This window comes from Moschus berezovskii, chromosome 1 (genome assembly GCF_049115385.1).
Source record: "Moschus berezovskii isolate FMDL1 chromosome 1, NW_MosBer_1.0, whole genome shotgun sequence".
Lineage (NCBI taxonomy): Eukaryota > Metazoa > Chordata > Mammalia > Artiodactyla > Moschidae > Moschus > Moschus berezovskii.
The window spans coordinates 63,124,048-63,130,819 of NC_142460.1; the positions used below are offsets into that span (position 1 = coordinate 63,124,048).

At 35.8% G+C, this 6,772-nt stretch overlaps 1 pseudogene; it reads left to right on the top strand.

Annotated features, from left to right (window-relative positions):
- The first annotated feature begins 5,120 nt into the window (after window positions 1–5,120).
- LOC129544304 (olfactory receptor 5K1-like) lies at window positions 5,121–6,017 on the top strand (annotated as a pseudogene).
- The last annotated feature ends 755 nt before the right edge of the window (window positions 6,018–6,772 follow it).

Genomic DNA, 6,772 nt, shown 5'->3' on the forward strand with positions numbered 1-6,772 from the left:
ATGAATTCGCCCCGGGTTTACATAAGTTCCCCCTCCTGAACCCCCCTCCCACCTCCCTCCTCCCTTTATCCTCCCTCTGGGTCATCCCCGCATGCCAGCCCCGAGTATCCTATAACATGCATTGATCCTGAACTAGTGATTCATTTCACATATGACAACATACGTGTTTTCAATGACATTCTCCCAAATCATCCCAACCTCACCCTCTCCCACAGAGTTCCAAAGACTGATCTATACATCTGTGTCTCTTTTGCTGTCTCGTATACAGGGTTATCATTTGCATCTTTCTAAATTCCATATATATGCGTTAGTATGCTGTATTGGTGTTTTTCTTTCTGGCTTACTTCACTCTGTATAATAGGCTCCAGTTTCATCCACCTCATTAGAACTGATTCAAATGTATTCTTTTTAATGGCTGAATAATACTCCATTGTGTATATGTACCAAAGCTTTCTTATCCATTCGTCTGCAGATGGACATCTAGGTTGCTTCCATGTCCTGGCTATTATAAACAGTGCTGCAATGAACATTGGAGTACATGTGTCTCTTTCAATTCTGGTTTCCTCGTTGTGTATGCCCAGGAGCTCTACTACAAAGCCACAGTCATCAAGACAGTATGGTACTGGCATAAAGACAGAAATATAGATCAATGGAACAAAATAGAAAGCCCAGAGATAAATCCACACACCTATGGACACCTCATCTTTGACAAAGGAGGCAAGAATATAAAATGGAGAAAAGACAGTCTCTTTAACAAGTGGTGCTGGGAAAACTGGTCAGCCACTTGTAAAAGAATGAAACTAGAACACTTCCTAACACCATACACAAAAAAAAACTCAAAATGGATTAGAGAGCTAAATGTAAGACCAGAAACTATAAAACTCCTGGAGGAGAACGTAGGCAAAACACTCTCCGACATAAATCACAGCAGGATCCTCCATGACCCACCTCCCAGAATATTGGAAATAAAAGCAAAAATAAACAAATGGGACCTAATTAAAATCAACAGCTCTCACATCTATACATGACTACTGGAAAAAAAACATAGCTTTGACTAGATGTACCTTTGTTAGTGAAGTAATGTCTTTGATTTTTAATATGCTGTTTAGTTGGTCATAGCTTTTCTTCCAAGGAGCAAGCGTCTTTTAGAGTCATGGCTGCAGTAACAATCTGCAGTGATTTTGGATCCCAAGAAAATTAAATCTGTCACTGTTTCCATTGTTTCCCCATCTATTTGCCATGAAGTGATTGGATTTGATGTCATGGTCTTCATTTTTTGAATGTTGAGCTTTAAGCCAGCTTTTCCCACTCTCCTGTTTCACTTTCATCAAGAGGCTCTTCAGTTCTTCTTCACTTTCTGCAATAAGGGTGGTGTCATCTGCATATCTGTGGTTATTGATATTTCTCCTGGCAATCTTGATTGCAGCTGTGCTTCATCCAGCCCAGCATATTACATGATGTATTCTGCATAGAAGTTAAATAAGCAGGGTGACAATATACAGCCTGTCGTTATCCTTTCCCAATTTGGAACCAGTCCGTTGTTTCATGTCCTGTTCTAACTGTTGCTTCTTTACCTGCATACAGGTTTCTCAGGAGGCAGGTCAGGTGGTTTGGTATTCCCATCTCTTTAAGAATTTTCACAATTTGTCATGATCCACACAGTCAAATGTCAATGAAGCAGAAGTAGATGTTTTTCCTGAATTCTCTTGCTTTATCTGTGATCCAACACACATTGGGAATTTGATCTCTGGTTCCTCTGTCTTTTCTAAAACCAGTTTGGACATCTGGAAATTCATGGTTCATGTACTGTTGAAGCTTGGCTTGGAGAATTTTGAGCATTACTTTGCTAGTGTGTGAGAAAAGTGCAAATGTGCAGTAGTTTGAACATTCTTTGGCATTGCCCTTGAATGAAAACTGACCTTTTCCACTCCTGTGGCCACTGCTGAGTTTTCCAATTTTTCTGGCATATGGAGTGCAGCACTTTCACAGCATCATCTTTTAGGATTTAAATAGCTCAACTGGCATTCCATCACCTCCACTAGCTTAGGTCATAGTGATGCCTCCTAAGGCCCACTTGACCTCACATTCCTGGAAATCTGGGTCTAGGTGAGTGATCACACCGTTGTGGTTATCTGGGTCATGAAGATCTTTTTTGTATATTTCTTCTGTCTTCTGGTCACCTCTTCTTAATATCTTTGGGACAAACCAACTCAGTGTGATGACCTTCACTGAACATACCAAACCTTTTAGTCTCTTCTCAAAATTCTAATCATACTCATAAACCATATTAATTCATCCAGTAAAAGGCCAAACTAATGCAAGACCCTTATCTGCTCATTTTAAATTTATGTAGAATAATAAAGAGAATTGTTAAATGAGGTCAGTTACTTAATAATCAACAGGTGATGCTCAAATGACCTTCATGACCTTAGTGAAGACAAGTGGTTTTAACCTCAATACTTAGAAGAAATCCTGATGTGTGCAGAAAAATCCCTTAAGATGTGTGGAAACTTTTAACTTTTCGCTGAAAGAAACATAATTATTGACTCTAACCTATTTGTAGCCTGCCATATTTTCATTCTTTTAATCCCAAATGTTTTAGAGAACAAGATTTATATTCTGAAATTCTATGAGCCCTAACACCAAAAAACAAATAGGAGATACAAATCTAGATAAGGGAAATATTCTATTTTTCAATTTTAATACTACCCGTTATTATTGAATTATCTGAAGAATTAAACATCTTGTTGTCAACTACTCAGTCATCTTTCTAGTTCCTCTCAAATCTAAAGGCTATAATAAAAGTAGGATGAGAATAAAACTTTAATTCCCACTGATATTTTCTGATTAAGGCAAACATCAAAATATACAGGTAAGGATACAAATAACTATTAAATAATTTGGAAATGATAATGAAAGTTTTACTTTATAGTTTAGCTGAATAATTTAGGGCTTATGTTTAATACTTTAAAAGAAATAAAAGTTTCAGCTGGGGTCTTTAATATTTGACAATGGAAAATAAATCCATTTTCAACATAGAACTGCTATGATTAGACAAAATGTCAGTATTCCTAGTGAATCACCTAGGAAGATAGCCATTTAAAGGAAACAAAGCTTATTCTAAAATACTGTATTAAAAGTTAAATGATTTTCTCTTTTTCCAAGAGTTAGAAAATAAAGTAAAAGGCAAACTTACCTTTATTTATTAGCTTCTAATCTACAGTGATATTGTTCACAAAATCTTAACATAATTTTCTTAGAAACAGAAAAATAGATAAGTCAACTCCAATAAAAGATATCTAGTTTTTAAAATTTTACTATTTTAGATTGTTTGCAGCTTTATTGTTGAATTGTATGAGTTCCTTACATATTTTGGATATTAACCCTTAATAGTTTAAAATGATGAGTTTTGAATAATTTTCTGATAGGAAAACTAAACTAGTCATTAAAGGTCACTGGTAGGATACTGAAAACAAGTTCACACATCCCAGGTTACTGGGATGGAGGTAGGACTGGAATCAACACTGCTTTTTCCCCATAGCACAGTACATCTGTTATAAGAAGTATAAGTCACGCTTAAACTCAAAATGCCTATAGTATAATAAGAAAATCACATGTGCACATATATAAAAGCACTGTAGAGAAAAAAGCACTGTATAACAGCCATTGTAAATTGTGCAGGGTATTTAAGATATTGTCGAGAGTAAATAAATTGGAAATCTGTGTGATCTGGAGCATTTGGTTAAAATTTTAGGAAGTATCATTATATATAAATTATGCTTTACATAAAGGAAGAAAGGATTTATAAAAGGCAACAGGACTAATGGCATGGACAGAGTTAGAGTTTATGGAAATGTGTATGACACTAGAAAAAGGAGTGAAATAAGTAATAACCAATTCATATTTTATCCCTTAGCTCCCTGAGTTTACTTGTATTAAAACTTAATAGTCCTCTCATTTATCCTTGGTGAACTTCATACAATTCCTGCAAAATAAAGTTAACCTACGTATTGCATGCTATTTTCAAAGAGTCACTCCACGAGAGAGCATATGAAAACTCTTTTCAAAATAATATATATCAGTTCAGTTCAGTTGCTCAGTCGTGTCTGATTCTTTGCGACCCCATGAATCACAACACGCCAGGCCTCTCTGTCCATCACCAACTCCCGTAGTTCACTCAAACTCATGTCCATCGAGTCGGTGATGCCATCCAGCCATCTCAATCTCTGTCATCCCCATCTCCTCCCGCCCCCAATCCCTCCCAGCATCAGACTCTTTTCCAGTGAGTCAACTCGTCACATGAGGTGGCCAAAGTATTGGAGTTTCAGCTTTAGCATCAGTCCTTCCAATGAACACCCAGGATTGATCTCCTTTAGAATGGACTGGTTGGATCTCCTTGCAGTCCAAGGGACTCTCAGGAGTCTTCTCCAGCACCACAGTTCAAAAGCATCAATTCTTTGGCGATCAGCTTTCTTCACAGTCCAACTCTCACATCCATACATGACCACGGGAAAAACCATAGCCTTGACTAGACGGACCTTTGTTGGCAAAGTAATGTATCTGCTTTTTAATATGCTATCTAGGTTGGCCATAACTTTCCTTCCAAGGAGTAAGCGTCTTTTAATTTCCTGGCAGCAATCAGTATCTGCAGTGATTTTGGAGCCCAAAAAAATAAAGTTTGACACTGTTTCCACTGTTTCCCCATCTATTATATATATATATATGGAAGTTGATTTAAATTTATTTTAAAGATCCTTAATATAAAAACTGACACTAAACTTATTTGGAAATACTGGAAAAAAATAACTACCCTAGATTTGTACATAAAACTTTCACACACAAATTCATAGGTCAAGCCTTTACAACTGTAAGCATTCAACATGGAATTATTAAAATATTCTTGTGAATTCTGAGTCTTAGAATTAAGGTCACAGAAACTGGCATGTTAGGAGAATGAACATCCCCTAGAAGTTACTGTGCTAATACAATACAGACAACACAAGAAGTTTTAAGAAGCTCTTTCCCATGTAATAAAAAAAATTAAGGGAAAATAATACATATATATATTCAAAACTTAATCATATATCACCATAATTCCTATCTCAACAGATAACACAGAGATGACTGAGAATAATCTCTCCTTGACAACTGAATTTATCCTCATAGGATTTACAAATAACCCAGAGCTGAAGACCCTTCTGTTTCTGATGTTCTTTACCATCTATCGGATCACCATGGTGGGGAATCTTGGCCTGGTGGTATTGATAGTTACAGAGCATCGTCTGCACACACCAATGTATATCTTCCTGGGTAGTCTCGCTCTGATGGATTCCTGCTGTTCCTGTGCCACTACCGCCAAGATGCTACAGAACTTCTTTATGAATGCATGTCACAATTGTATTGTCTCTGCCTTGCTGAAATTACAAATGGCTTTCTCCTGGCAGCAATGGCCTATGATCACTATGTGGCCATCTGCAAACCACTGCAGTACCACACTGTGATGTCAAAGAAACTCCGCATTCAGATGACCACAGGGGCCTACATAGCTGGAAACCTGCATTTCACAATTCATGTGGGGTTTCTGTTTAGGTTGACTTTCTGCAGATCTCATCACATCAAATCAGTCAGTTTTTTGTGTGATGTTCTTCCATTATAGAGACTCTTCGGTGTTGACCCTTACATCAATGAATTGCTGATATTTATCTTTTCAGGGTCAATTCAAACCTTCACTATTACCATAGTAATAATCTCTTACCTCTTCATCCTTTTTATGATTTTTAAAATGAAATCCAAAGAGGGAAAAGGGAAAGCCTTTTCTACTTGTGCATCCCACTTTCTCTCTGTCTCAATATGCTATGGTTCCCTTCGCTTCATGTAGATTCAACCAAATTCAGGTAATGAAGAAGATAAAGATATACCTGCTGCTATTTTTTATACACTATTGATTCCCTTATTAAAGCCCTTTTATTTACAGACTAAGAAATAAGGAAGTAATAAATGTTATGAAAAAATTATGAAGATTTCATAATAATCTGAAACAAATATCATTCCCTATGAATAATTGATTTTAATTTGATAAACTTTAGTTTCAAAATCAAGCAATACTGAGAAAGTGGTAAATGGCCATTTTGCATGAAAAATATTAAATTACTAAAACATGATGTTGTGTAAGTCAAGCAAACTAAATAATTATCCTTGAGGTAACAAATTATGTCAGGATGTATTTATATATACTAGCAACTATTTGTTTCAGAGTATATTGAGCTACAATTTTCAATAAATTCAATAAATGTTAGAAATAGAGGTAACTATATATGAAAGTCTCCTCCATTTAATACTATTGGCAACATCCTGGAATCCCACAAGGCATAATGTTACAAAATCTCCCATATTCCAGGTTCTCAAATACCAAACCCTTCTTAACAGCATGTGATAGAAGTAAACTATGTTTGAATTTGAAACACAATTTTTAGTTTGCTTCAGAAATTATACTTAATGATGAAATCAAGCAGAAAATACATTCTCTAAGCAGTTTCCTTCTTAGTGTTAGTTTTCTCTCAAGTTCTCTGAAATAGAGTATCTGAATATATCACTGATTTATCAATATGAAGTTGAAAGTGAAGCTATTTATATGACATCTCTATGAATTTTACATTTTCATGTAGTTTGACTGACTATCCATCATATGATAGTGCAATTTATTAATTAAAGGGCTTTGTTCTCTGATAGTATTACTTGCCTTGTTTGCCATTAGAAATACCACTAACCTGGA